We start from the raw sequence: 13,575 nt of genomic DNA on the forward strand, positions 1-13,575 counted from the left end.
CGGTTTTGCAATAATAATTGTCTCACCATATTAACAGCTGAGATTCAGACTGACAACTGATGCTTGCGAGGTTGAACACGTGCTCACTGCTTGTAAGGTCAAGAACTAGGCGCGTGCCTCTAATACTGCAACTTACATATCGGAGAGTAAAAATGCTGCTTGGACCATGTTACTTTTTTTTTGCTAGTTGCTTTACATCGCACCAACACAGACAGGTCTTATAGCGATGATGGGACAGGGAAGGGCTAGGAGTGGGAAGGAAGCGGCCATGGCCTTAATTAAGGTACAGCCCCAGCATTTGCCTGGTGTGAAAATGGGAAACCACGGATAACCGTCTTCAGGGCTGCTGACAGTGGGGTTCGAACCTACTATCTCCCGAATACTGGATACCGGCTGCACTTAAGCAACTGCAGCTATCGAGCTCGGTCCATTTTACTTTATATGGGAGACCCTGAGACCTCTTGTGTCGTTAGTAGAAAGAATTATTTTCTTTAAATAACTTGCTACTTGTCACTGGCAGGTTATTGAACAACTCATACCATAGGGTTAGCAGGAGAAGGTAATTAGACACCTTTCTGTTGACATAAACCCCTTGTCATACTATGTCCAAATGATACATTTCTGATAAAGTAATATTATAGGAAAGTAAGTCAGACGTTTTCTAAAACTTGTTTTAGAATTTTAAACAAGATAAATTATTTAAAGAAAAAAAAATATATATACTGTTATCGGCAATGATTTTATCATTAATTAAAATTTAAAGATATAAATTTTGTTATGATTGATCCGTATTGAACTGTGATTACAATAGTATTTAAATGTAATGTAAACATTGTACAGTTTGTAGTCTGTTGAAAAGTTGGAATAATAAAATATTTAAATACTATTGTAATGATTTTATCTCTCAAATCAAAATGAAATTTGATGTTTTAAATTTAACTCAAACAAATATAACTACAGTGGACTCTGGTTAATTCATAAATTTGATAACTGGAATGAAAGTTTGTTCCCCTTGAAATTCCTATTCTAATCAGTACCAAAATATATATATATATAATTCCAATTTTCAAAACTTAAATTTGGATAATTCGAAGTCAGCATTTTATCACAAGTTAATTGTGTAACAGTTCTATGAATTGAAGCCTTCAAATAATTCCCAAGAATTCTCTATTTTTATTGTAGCTTCCTAGTTATGGTCAGTTAGTCGCTATTGTTAACAGATTAAACTTTTATCTCTGCGACTGTCAATTGTTGTAGGATCGGTATGGCCTTGACCATCGTTGGTCTACAGGCATCCACACTTGGCCACTGGAAGTCTTCCCCTTCATCCTGAAATCGTCAACCTTGGAATATGAACCTTAATCATCTCTTAGTGTGTTCAGAATATCAAAGCATGGTGCATACTGTAGTTTAACACTTGTAAAAAAAAGTTGAAGTGTTAAGAGAAGTGGAAAGAGAAGACTGAATTTACCAACGAGTATGGAATCTTGCCTAACACATTGTTAAGATACATGAAAAATAAAGACAAAATCATGGAAAGCTGTGTTTTACAAAAGAGAGGAAAGAGGAAATGAATGAGAGGCGATGAATTTCCCGATATCTCAAGTATGTTTTAAAGTAGTTCAGATAGTCCCATCCCATGATCATAACATTCCATTAAGTGGCCCATTAGTGTGTGCAAGGCAGAAGAACTTCATGAAAATTAGGGCCTTGTTAATTTTAAAGCAAGCTCAGTTTGGTTTATTGGGTTCAAAGAAATAATTGGCATTTATTTTAAGAATGTGTGTGGTGAAAGTGCTTCATTTAATGAGGAAATGGTCAATGAGGGGTTATTATGAACTCATCATAGATTATGAACCGAAAGACTTCGTCAATGTAGATGAAACTTTTTTTTTAAGTGCATGCCGGGTAAAACATTTATATTTAAGGGGGAAAATGATTGGAGTGGCAGGGAAACAGCAAGGAATGAGTAACAGTTCTAGTTAGGGCAAATATGGATGGCTCTGAACAGTTACCATTGCTAATGTGTGGGAAATTAGCAAAACAGTATGGTACAAGGCTAACAAAAAAAAAAAAAAAAAGCCTGGATGACTAGTAAAGTTTTTCAAAATTGGCTTGTTAGCGCTAGGAAAAAAAATGTATGTGTCTAAAGGAAAATTTTGTTCTTTATTGATAACTGCACGGTTCATAACAAGACTCGTAAACTCACGAGCATTAGGATAGTCTACTTTCCTCCCAATATGATATCAGTTGTTCAGCCGATCAATCAAGGAGTAATACACAGTTTTATCAATGGCAGGTTGTTCTTAAAATCCTAGACAGTGACACGAAGCATACTAAAAGTGAATTTTAAGCAAAGCTTGAAAGTAGATCATGGAGCAAACAATTGAAAACTGTTTCCATAAAGCAGGTCTCAGAAATACGGTACACCCTGTGGGTGGGGGATGCAGATGAAGAATACACCCATGGTATCCCCTGCCTGTCATAAGAGGCAGCTGAAAGGTGCCCCAGGGGCTCTCAACTTGGGAGCGTGGGTTGGCGACCATGGGGTCCTTAGCTGAGTCCTGGCATTGCTTCCACTTCCTTGTGCCAGGCTCCTCACTTTCATCTATCCTGTCCGACCTACCTTGGTCAACTCTTGTTCTTTTCTGACTTCGGCAGTGTTAGAGCATTTGAGGCTTACAGAGTCATTCATTTTCACGCCCTTCGTGGCCCTTGTCTTTCTTTGTCTGGTACTTAATTTTTCGAAGTGCCGGATCCCTTCGTTTTCCTTCTCTCTCTCTCTCTCTCTACACCCTGTGGGTGAGGGACACAGACTACACCCATGGTATCCCCTATCTGCTGTAAGAGACGACTAAAAGGGGCGACCGAGGGGGGTGATGAGATTAGAACCATGGGATTACATGTGATTAGTACCATTACCTTCGGAGCACCATGGGTCATTGTTACTTGCAACTAGTATCACCTTGCGTGGGTGTACGTTATATAGGATCAGTACCGTTCTGTGCGGAACATTATGGGCCTGAGTGTTGCTTGTGAAAGAGGTCGTCATGTGTATTCCACTGGTCCCTTCCACTGTGTTCAGTATGGTCTGTGTTACCTATGAGTAGTACCGCTACTATGTGAGAAACACCATGGGTTTGGCTGACGCCCGTGATTAGTACCACTGTTTGAGGAGAACCCTTGGTCTGCATTGCCAGACAGTAGTATTATTATGTGAGGAACACTATGGGATTGTGTTGCTTGTGGGCATTACCATAATGTGTGATGCACCATGGGTCTGCATTGCCTATGATTAGTACCACTATGTGAGTGACCCCATGAGTATACTTGATCTGGGATTAGTTCCACCAAATGAGGAACACCACAGGAATACAGACGCCCGTGATTAGTACACCTCGGTGAGGAGCACCATGGGTCTGCATTGCTTGTGAGTGGTGCTGTTATGTGCAAAACGTCATGGGTTTCTGCTACCTGTGAGTGGTGCCATTGTGTGAGACATACCATGAGTTTACCTTACCTGTGATTAGTCTTCCATGCTAGAAACACAATGAATCTACATCACCTGTGATTAGTACCACTGTAGGAGGAACACCATGATTCTGTTTTACTAGTGATTAGTACCATTGTGAGGGGCTGGTGACGTGGATTTTGGACCTCTTTAGATAACAAGCATCATCCCAGTATTAAGACATTGTGAATTGGATCCACTGATTGTTTTTGTTGCACGATCATTTTCTCATCACCATTTGTTTTTTATTTTAGTCAATGGATACATTTCAAAGTTTTAATTTGCATTTCATTACACCTCAGTCAATCAATCAATCAATCAATCAATACTGATCTGCATTTAGGGCAGTCGCCCAGGTGGCAGATTTCCTATCTGTTGCTTTCCTAGCCTTTTCCTAAATGATTTCAAAGAAATTGGAAATATATCTCCTTTGGTAAGTTATTCCAATCCCTAACTCCCCTTCCTATAAATGAATATTTTCCCCAGTTTGTCCTCTTGAATTCCAACTTTATCTTCATATTGTGATCTTTCCTACTTTTATAAACGCCATTCAAACTTATTCGTCTACTAATGTCATTCCACGCCATCTCTCTGCTGACAGCTCGGAACATACCACTTAGTCGAGCAGCTCTTCTTCTTTCTCTCAATTCTTCCCAACCCAAACATTGCAACATTTTTGTAACGCTACTCTTTTGTCGGAAATCACCCAGAACAAATCGAGCTGCTTTTCTTTGGATTTTTTCCAGTTCTTGAATCAGGTAATCCTGGTGAGGGTCCCATACACTGGAACCATACTCTAGTTGGGGTCTTACCAGAGACTTATATGCACTCTCCTTTACATCCTTGCTACAACCCCTAAACACCCTCATAACCATGTGCAGAGATCTGTACCCTTTATTTACAATCCAATTTATGTGATAACCCCAATTACCATTAGGGGCCGATGACCTAGCTGTCAGGCCCCATTCAACAAAAAACATCATCATAAAAATTAAGAAAACCAATGCAGGCATTGTTTCAGAAGAACTAGAAATGCACGTGGAACCTGAGCGATGCAAGACGTAGTGACTGATATCAGTTATGGCCTGTATTTAGAATATAGAATAGAATATATTTATTTATCAACTACAGGATGTCCCAATTACAGATGATGTAATAGAAAATTAAATAAAAAATTAAATTAAATAATTAAATTAAATAAAAAATAAATTAAATAATATACATACAAAAATCTTACTTGGAGATTTCAATGCTAAAATAGGAAGAGAAAAGAAGTATCACACAGTTGTAGGAAAATGGCCAGCTCATAAATTAACGAACAAAAGTGGCCAAAGATTAATTGAACTTTGTGCAGATCATGGACTCATTTTGGAAACCACCAGATTCATGAGGCGATCACATAAACTTATGACATGGAAATGCCCTAACGTAAAATTGGGAGAGTTTCAGATTGATCATGTTGCTATGGATAAAGGGAATTAGATTCTTTTCCACCAATAGAGCATATCAAAAATCAGATCTATTGGTGGAAAAGAATCTAATTCCCTTCATGGGAACTTAGAATTTCCATTTGGAATTGCTAGGCGGGCATTAATTCCATTGTGGAGTTTTATCTCCCGTATGCAGTTATCAGACTGTGCTTCATAAATAAGCTTCTGATAAGTTCACCTGCATACACCCCAGCGTCAGTGGGTAAGGTCTGACACATCCCACTCTGAAGAGTCTAGTGTCAGACCTAAGACGAAACGCTGGTTAATAGAGCAAACGCCGGAAAAGCCATCCATCTAATTTTTGATCTGATTAAAGATTATCACAAAGAAATTTATGTCAGAGTCCTCCGTGGGCTAGACATTCACTCGGATCATTGAAAATGAAAAGAAAAAAAAAAATGAAAATCAAGTTAACACCAAAAAGGAAACACAAACGTTATCATCTCAAAGCAAGGAGAAATTATGATCCCAGTTACGTAATAAATAATAAAATATATTTAGAGAGATCCAAAACACCTTTAAATGACAAATTAGAGACGATGATTAACAAACTTAAAACCATAGCTGAAGAAATCGCTCCAATTAAATGGAGAAAGAAACATGCGTGGTGGAACGGAGAATGTGACAAAGCAATTCAAGCAAGGCACAAGGCATTGTTAAATGATCTACAGAGGAAAACAGAAAAATCTCGAGAAGAACTAATTAATGCCAGAAGACAAACAGCTAAGGAAATTAGGACAATTAAAATAAATTATCAAAAGGAAATGCTTAGCACAATAGAGGAAACATTCAATCAGCATAAAACAAGAGACTATTACAAAACATTCAAGCAATATCAATCTAAGTTTACCCCTCCCACACTTATGTTAAGGAATAAAAATGGAAAAATGGCACACAATAATCAAGATAATGCTAACATCCTTGCGGAATACTTTAAAGAGTTACTTAATTGTGAGGATCCTGTGGAACATTTAGAATTTGACCCTAACCCAAGAAATAAAACTCCATTACAATAGATTATACCACCAGTTTACAATGAAGTGAAAACAGCAATTAATGCCCTTAAAAACTACAAAGCAGCAGGAGAGAATCAAATAGTAGCAGAAATATTGAAGAATGCTAATGATCAGACTATTCAAAACCTACATAAATACATCATTGATATTTGGAACACGGTGAAGCTTTCCGAGGAATGGAATACAGCGATAATCCACCCGCTGCATAAGAAAGGTAATCGCTCCGATACAAATAATTATTACATACAAGATTTTGTGCAAGATTATATACACAAGAATCCAAGAACAACTGGACAAAGAACTTGGAGAATATCAGGGAGAATTTCGACCAGGTAGAAACTGTCCAGATCAAATCATTAGTGTAAAATATATAATGAAGCACCAAAGAGTTCGAAGTAAGGGTCTAGTCATCACGTTTGTAGATTTTAAAAAAGCATACGACAGTATTCATCGTGAATCATTATTAAAAAGCCTTGAAGAATTTGGATTCCACCAAAAACTCGTTAACCTCATTAGTATGACTTTTTAAAATACAAAGGCAAAAGTTAAATTTAGAGGTGAATTATCAGAATCATTCACTATAAGAACTGGAATTCGACAAGGAGACGGACTCTCACCATTGTTATTTAATTGTGCATTGGAGGAGGTTATGCATGAATGGAACAAGAAATGCCAACCAACTATCAAGATCGGTAGAAGTATTAAACTCAACTGCCTTGCTTTTGCAGACGATTTAGCATTACTTGCAAATACAATAGAAGAGGCTAAATTTCAAATTGAACAACTAGAAATTATAGCCAAAAAAAAATGGGATTACAAATTTCATTTGAAAAAAACAGAAATGATGCCAACTTTTAAAGTTGATTTGCCAGTTTTTCAACTGAACAGTAATAAAGAGATTAAAATTGTTCAGAAATTCAAATATCTTGGGGAAATAATAAGATGGAACACAAATGAAAAAGAAGCAATAGAACACAGAACAACTAAATTTAAACAAGCACAAAAACTTACCTGGCCAACCTATAAAAAAAAAATCTCTTTTGATAAACGCTAAGCTGAAACACTATAATTCCATAGTTAAACCAGAGGCAACGTTGCTAGTGAAACTTTATTCAAATTAAATGTAAAATCTACAACAGACAAATTACAGAAAACTGACAGAAGAATTCTTAGAACAATTATTAATAAAAAACACCAAGTTGATGGACAGTGGAGATTGTTGCCTAACAACATTGTCTATCATGAATGTGAATCAATAATATCTACAATGCATAAAAGAAGAATTTCCTTTTTCTGTCACATATCAAGATTACCAGACACCAGGATATTGAAACAACTATTTGATTATTTTTTGAAAAATAAAATCACTAATAATTGGTTCAAAGAAGTTCAGGATGATTTGGAAGAATTGGGTATAACTCGGCAACAAATCAAAGACAGAAAAGAGAAGAGGATTTTGAAGAACAAAAGCATAAGTCTCAAACTAAAAACAGTTGAACGGAAACAATATACTAAATCGGACACACAAAGGGCTTCCAGGTCGGAGAGGATGAGAAAGTTGTGGGAGAAGAAAAAGAAGAATTTAACTCAAATGTATTGATTTAAGTGTTCCAATGTGGGCGTAAAATATGTAAATAAATAAATAACATACAAATATGCATATGTATACAAACAGATATGTCTTCACATGTTTTCTTCAGATTATTTACAAAATTATCACGTTCCATCCTTGAGAAGAACTTTCCGAATTGCAGTGGAAGGGTGGTGAAAAATGTTGAGTGACCCTTTCAGCTGATTTTTGGTCCTAAGGGCTTCCATGAGCCAAGAATTTTAATCTGCAACCGTCCTACATTTGGGCAGGTGGAATGTACATTTCTGCCTTGTTCTTCAGCTTGGAACACGAAGTGGGATCAACCCCAGTATAGCCGGACAGTCCACTTTACTCTTCAAGCATTTAATCGCTAACATTGCGTTCGCACATTTTCGGCACGTTGCGGGCGTATTCATTCCAAGAATGTTTACAAATTCTTCATACCTGCTTGAAGAGTGTGGCATGCCCAGGAATCCAAAACAAATCCACTTCATGAACCTTATCTGTACTCTCTCGAGATGGTGTATGTGGCCTTTCTGATACGGGAGCCACACCTCACAATCATACTCAAGACAGGGTTTCACCAGGGAACAAAACAGAGTTTTGGCACATGCAATATTACTGAAATCTTTACAATTCCTTTTGACAAACCCCAGGAGTCTGAAAGATTTCTTTATAATACCTTCGATGTGTTTCTCAATGGATAAGCCATTCCTGTTACTAAGAATTATACCTAGAGCATTAAACTCCTCCACACGATTTAAACTTTCTCCACTGATTTTATATCTGTAAAATACAGGTGTTAATTTCCGAGTAAATGACATGACACCACACTTGAATTTATTCACTTTAAGGGACCACTTATCACACCACTCACATATTTGCTTTAGATCCTCTTGTAGATAATCCGCATCACTGTCTTCTTCTATGACTTTGTATAGTTTCAAGTCATCAGCGTACAAGAGACATTCACTGCTCTGAATGACTGTAGTAATATCATTTGGGAACAAAACAAATAGAAGAGGCCCTAACAGTGATCCCTGTGGGACGCCAGATGAAGGTTCATAGGGGTTAGAGATCAAACCCTCGGACTTGACAAAACATATTTAGCCATTTGAAAATACTTAAGTTGCAGTATGTGGAGATATGACAAGAGACAAGATTCTGCAAGAAGTGCTACAAAATTCCAATCTTATTAATGATGAAAAGGAGAGCAATCATGATGTAACAGAAGAGGTTTCCATGGTAAGTACAGATATTACACGAAGGGTGAATACAAATCATGATTTAACAGGATAAAGAACAGTATGTATTTTTCAACCCGCAAAATACAATTAAAGAAAGAGGAGAAAACGATGAGGCTTCTACACAAAATCTCACTATTAAGAGTCTGATTTACTAGTATTAATGAGAGATAAACAACCTGAAACAGAACAAAACCCCTTCAAACAGAAGGAGAGGGAACTCCAGGTGGGAATGGGAAATGTGGGGTACGTCCTGCAAAGAAAAGCCTCAATAGGAGAGAGAACCAGCAACACTTGGAGAAATCATTGTTTACATTTTGGTGCAGTAACTCATTCCCAGTGTTCAAAACCACATGCGATCGGCGAGCTCCAATTTTAGAGTTCATGACGTAGGAAAGTCATTCCTTACTTTTGCACCAACTGCACAATCAATTGATACCTTAAGGACCTTTGAAAACAGGGAGATGTTACAGTGTGATGGGCCATAGGAATCAATGTCCTAATAAAGAGAAAGTCTTTGCTTATCAAATGTCTCGTCATTGAGTCCAGGCAAAAGATGGAAATAATTAATTGCGCGCAACAGCACGCACTGTAGCTGGTTGCTCTGCTCACCACACCACTGTCGGATCTGGACTCCACTGTAGATGGAAAAATCTGAGTTTATGTTGGGCGAATGTGGAAGGTACTAGAAGCATGTGAATGAAACGTTCTTTCTAGAAGATGATGTAATGACGTAGCAATTACGTAGTAAGCTGCCATGTGGAGAGCTGCAGCATTCATGTGAATGAAGGCTGGCGATGGTTATAACGGCACAGGATGTTGGCGACTTGGGAAGTCCATTAAAAGACAGTTTATGTAGAATCTTGTAGAAATACTTGGGAGTATGTTACAGGCTGCTGCTAAAGTGTAGGGATTACTGTAGCTTCTGATAGCCTAGCAGTAAGCATATTAGCTTCTTAACCAGTTAGTCTGGATTCAATTCCAGACTGTACTACTTTAGGGCTGAATTTTAGGATCTCTTACAGGATTCACTCAGCCTTAGGAAGATAACTGAGAAGAGAAGTGGGTTAAAGTCCCATTCTGCTGCACCATCCTTAAAGAGTTTCTGTGATTTTCTCACTTCTAATATATATAAATAACATCTAGGCTATTGTGCTTTATTTCTAGTTAACCACATTAGTGCCACACACATGATCACATCAGTTTTCACTCCTTGTGCGAAAAGTGCCAGAGCTGACTGAATCGGTACTATGGTTTCCTAGTTTTTAAAGCGTTCTGGTAAAGAATACAAGGATAATCCCCAAAATAGGGTCTCCTATTTTTTTTATAAACATAAAACACTGTTCGTGTGGCTGTTGGTTACACTGTTGTGAGGAGTGCTTCCTGCACTCCCAAATAAGCATGCACATGCTTCGCTGGGACGCTCAGTCTTAGCTTGGCAGCTGTTGTGAATGGAGATCCCGTTGGACGCTACCGCCAAGGGCAAAGCTTGCACTTTTATTCGGTTTTTGAATGCAAAAGGCATTGAACTGATTTAAATTCATCGCCAGTTGATGGAAGTGTATGGCGTGTCATGCATGGATGTCAGAAATGTTCGCAAGTGGTATAGAGAGTTTACAGCCGGTCGTACTGAAATTAACGACGAACAAAGAGCGGGAGATCGTCAGCCGATGGATCACTCTGAGTGATCTCTTCATTTTGGTTTCTGAGGTTTCCTGAAGCACCATTCACAGGATTTTAATGGAAAAGTTGCAGTATTGGAAGGTGTGTGTAAGATGGGTATCATGAATGATGATGGAAGACTACAGGTGGCAACTAGTTGTTTCTTCCCATGGATTTTTTCGCCGCTATGCAGAGGGAAAGGACAACTTTTCGGGCTTGATTGTTGCGGGTGATGAAACCTGGGCGTTATTCTTCACACCTGAGAGCAAACAACAATCATCCGAGTGGTGGCATCCCTTTTCACCCTAGCCCTGAAAGTTCAAACAAACACAGTCTGCTTGTAAAGTCATGACAGCTGTGCTTCGGAATCGAAAGGGGGTATTGTTGGTGGACTGTATGCCTCCTTGGACTACAATAAAAGCTGACAGGTACTGTGAAACACTGAAAAAAATCAGCATGGATAGTTCAGAACTGGAGAAACGAATATTGAGCAAGGGTGAAAACATTCTCCACAACAACGTGCGCCCACACATCGCCTGTCAAACCTTTGCTCTCCTGCAAAAGTTTCAATGGATCATCACACACCCACCTTATGGTCCGGACTTGGCACCCAGTGACTACCACCTGTTCCCTCAGTTGAAAGAACAATTGGCCGGAAGGCGATACAGCACCGATGATGTGAAAGATGAGGGTTAACGCTTCCTCAACAGTGTGGCAGCGAGCTGGTATGACATGGGCATACAGAAACTGTTACAGCATCTACAAAAATTCATTGATCGTAATGGTGATTACGTACAAAAATAGATAAATGTTCAACCTTTAAAATTATGTAAATATTATAGAAATAAACAGTTCTTTGTATGTATAAAAAATAGGAGATCTTACTTTTGGGATTACTCTTTGTATCTCTGGCTGTTTCATTTTATTAGAAAGCTGAGGTTCAAGCTTGCATAAGATGGATATAGTTTCCTGTTTGGAGATCCTTGACAAGAAGGGAGGGAATTCTGTATTGTTGACTAGCTTTTGAGTTGTTAACAACATGCTAGCTGTAGTAGAGTTGGTTTTATTATCAGCGTGGATGACGATAACTTGATGGCCTGTTTAGAGGAAAATTATATAATGGCGGATGAACTAGATTCCGAAGTGATTATAATCGTTAAGGGATACCAGGAACATCATCACCGAAATGGAAGTGATGTTCTGTTCCTAGCACATCGGATGTTCAGATTATTACAGTCTCCCAGTCTGTAAAACTGACTAAAAGTTCACTGCAAGTTCAACATGACTTAGAAAGTGACATTAATTGTGATAAAGCTGCAGAAGATGGGAGTGACGGTGAAAATGATTAAAGCAGTGTGAATGCTAAAGTTGGCTGGAAAAATTTTCGAAACCCACCTTATAGTCTGCTACTCCTGTTATTTACATGGAACTCCTTGGACCAAAACTTGTGCTACCACATAATGTTCTTCCAAGACATTGGTTTCAGATGTTCTTTACTACTTCATTGCTGAACATGTTGGTGTATGCCCATGTGTTTTTTCACCACAATCAAGGGCTAAATTTTAGTGGGCAGACTCTTTGTTGGAAATGAAAGCATTTATTACTGTGATTGTCAACATGGGACTTGTTAGGAAGCATTCTGTATTTTCATATTGTCCTTAACTGGTCATCTTGCTACACCCTAGTTTGGGTAAATGTTTTGACGAAACACATTTTAAATGGTACTGAGATTTTTTTAAATTTGACAGTCAGCTATAAACTTTCTGCTTCTGGTACTGACAATTATGACTCATGTGCTAGCTTTGAACCCCTTACTACTGCAGGCTAACAGGTTATTTTGTCATCACTACACAAGTGGCTATCCATCAATGAAGGCTAAGTAGGAACATGCCATACACAATAGCTTTAACACATGCCTAACAAATGCTACCATAAATGAACATCAAGTTTCGAATGTTATGCGATACTGTCATGAAGTACTGTTTGATGTTTTTCGCTTACAGAGGTGCAAAATCTGCTGAAGAAAAGATAGATATCAAGGATCAAGGGTTGGCCTACACAGTAGTAACTCAGTTTCTTTCAATTGGAAATAATCTCAGTAAATGCTTTATGGTATGTAGACAATTTCTTTACATAAATTCTTCTGGCCATATACTGTGTAATCCGGAATACCACCCGCACATTTTTTAAAACGGAAATATTACCCCTTTTTGGCCGCAAAAGAATAATTTCTCCACGAGCGGAGCGCCAGTTAAGAAATATCATCATTGTGGTCTCATAATATGTTGTTCTGAAGACATCAATGCGGAAACAGCATTTTCATGTCACACGACTTGGCACCGCCTTAAATCTCGCTCCAATGCGCACTTCTGTGTTACCAGAACCACATGGTGTGGCAGTTCATTAATACTTTGTGTTCTGAGTGAAGAATCATTAGTGGTAACAAGTGATGAATTCAAAAAAGCATTTGTGTTCATTTACTGTGAGTACTACCAATTGAGCAATAGAAACCTTCAAAGACAACTGATTTGCAGACGAAATGGCACAAACTTGAACAAAACAAATGGCAAGATGTACAGTGGTTGATCATATTATTAGGGCCACTAGGTAAAAATGGAAGAATTTATGTTTGGATCATTATTCTCGTGTAAGTATTTACTTTTTTCTTATTTTTATGGTTGGATATTGAAAACCTACAACCTGTTTTCCAGTCATTGACCGGGTCTGGGATGTAATGAATGAAGCAGATAGTACGATGGGGTCGCCACTCCCAAAGTGATTTATTAATGAATGATAGATGCTATGAAATGAGAATGGAGAGTGTGGCTGGAATGAAAGATGACAGGGAAAACCGGAGTACCCGGAGAAAAACCTGTCCCGCCTCCGCTTTGTATGGTTGGATATTATTAAGTAAAAAACATTTCTGTAGTTAAATTCAGCAGTCAGCCCTACATTAAGAAGCCTAATAACGAAAACTCTGGTCAAGAATTGAGAAAGGCACCAATTACGTTACAGTTCCTTGCTGACTGTTGTTGGAGTAACACACATGATTTATTGTAGA

General features: G+C 38.1%; 1 protein-coding gene across 1 annotated transcript in view; it reads left to right on the top strand.

The window, feature by feature from the left end:
- Positions 1–13,575, top strand: part of Sac1 (Sac1 phosphatase) — a 273,269-nt gene that overhangs the window by 55,869 nt on the left and 203,825 nt on the right. The window lies entirely within an intron of this gene.

This window comes from Anabrus simplex, chromosome 6 (assembly GCF_040414725.1).
Source record: "Anabrus simplex isolate iqAnaSimp1 chromosome 6, ASM4041472v1, whole genome shotgun sequence".
Lineage (NCBI taxonomy): Eukaryota > Metazoa > Arthropoda > Insecta > Orthoptera > Tettigoniidae > Anabrus > Anabrus simplex.